Below are 933 nucleotides of genomic sequence, written 5' to 3' on the forward strand. Positions count from 1 at the left end.
TTCCTAGGCATTGTCTATAAAACCTTCCACACGTGATCTTCCATGCTCTTTCCTCTTCCACTGGTTTGAGGCAAACAAGCCTGGTGACCTTGAGAGCTGGGAAGCAAAACCAGAAGAAGCCTGGGTCTCTGAAGTGCTGCCTGACAGTGCTGCCTGACAGTGCTGCCTGCTGGCCAGGATCACCTATGTTGTTTTTCTTCGTTTATTTTTTATTTTCATTGTGCTTTAAGTGAAGGTTTACAAATCAAGTCAGTCTCTCATACAAAAATTTATATACACCTTGCTATGTACTCCTACTTGCTCTCGAAAATATGGAACGCTTCCGAAATTTCCATGTCATCCTTGTGCAGGGGCCATGCTGATCTTCTCTGTATCGTTCCAATTTTAGTATCTGTGCTGCCGAAGCGAGCACAGGATCACCTATTTTGGATTTTACACAAGCAAGAAATAAACTTCTGTCATGTTTGGGTCTTACACAGGTTTAGGTTGGTTTGTTTCAGCAGCTAGTACTACCTTAATACAATTTGGCCAAGTCCCTCCCTTCTGCCTTGTTCTTCCACTTCAAAATTGTCTTGACTATTCTCGGCCCTTCTCCTCACCTCATAGGAATTTTAAGATCAGTTTGTCAAGTTCCTTAAAAACAACAACAAAAAAAAACCTTCCTGTATCTTTGATTGGAACCATTGCCAATCATTTACCATCGAGTCGATTCCAACTCGTGCTGACCCTGTAGGACACAGTAGAGCTGTCCCCCATAGGGTTTCCAAGGAGCAGCTGGTAGATTCGAACTGCCAACCTTTTGGTTAGCAGCCAAGCTCTTAACCACTGTGCCACTAGGGCTCCTGTTTGATTGGAATTCCATTTAATTTCTATAATAATTTGTGGAGAATTGCCGTCTTTACAATAATTAGTCTTTCACTCATAAACATAATC

General features: G+C 42.1%; 1 non-coding gene across 1 annotated transcript; it reads right to left on the bottom strand.

The window, feature by feature from the left end:
* Positions 1–305: 305 nt before the first annotated feature.
* LOC126083463 (U6 spliceosomal RNA) lies at positions 306–412 on the bottom strand. The gene has a single exon (XR_007518809.1). It is a non-coding gene; the product is annotated as a U6 spliceosomal RNA (small nuclear RNA).
* Between the last annotated feature and the right edge of the window lie 521 nt (positions 413–933).

The sequence above is a fragment of the Elephas maximus genome, chromosome 9, assembly GCF_024166365.1.
Source record: "Elephas maximus indicus isolate mEleMax1 chromosome 9, mEleMax1 primary haplotype, whole genome shotgun sequence".
Lineage (NCBI taxonomy): Eukaryota > Metazoa > Chordata > Mammalia > Proboscidea > Elephantidae > Elephas > Elephas maximus.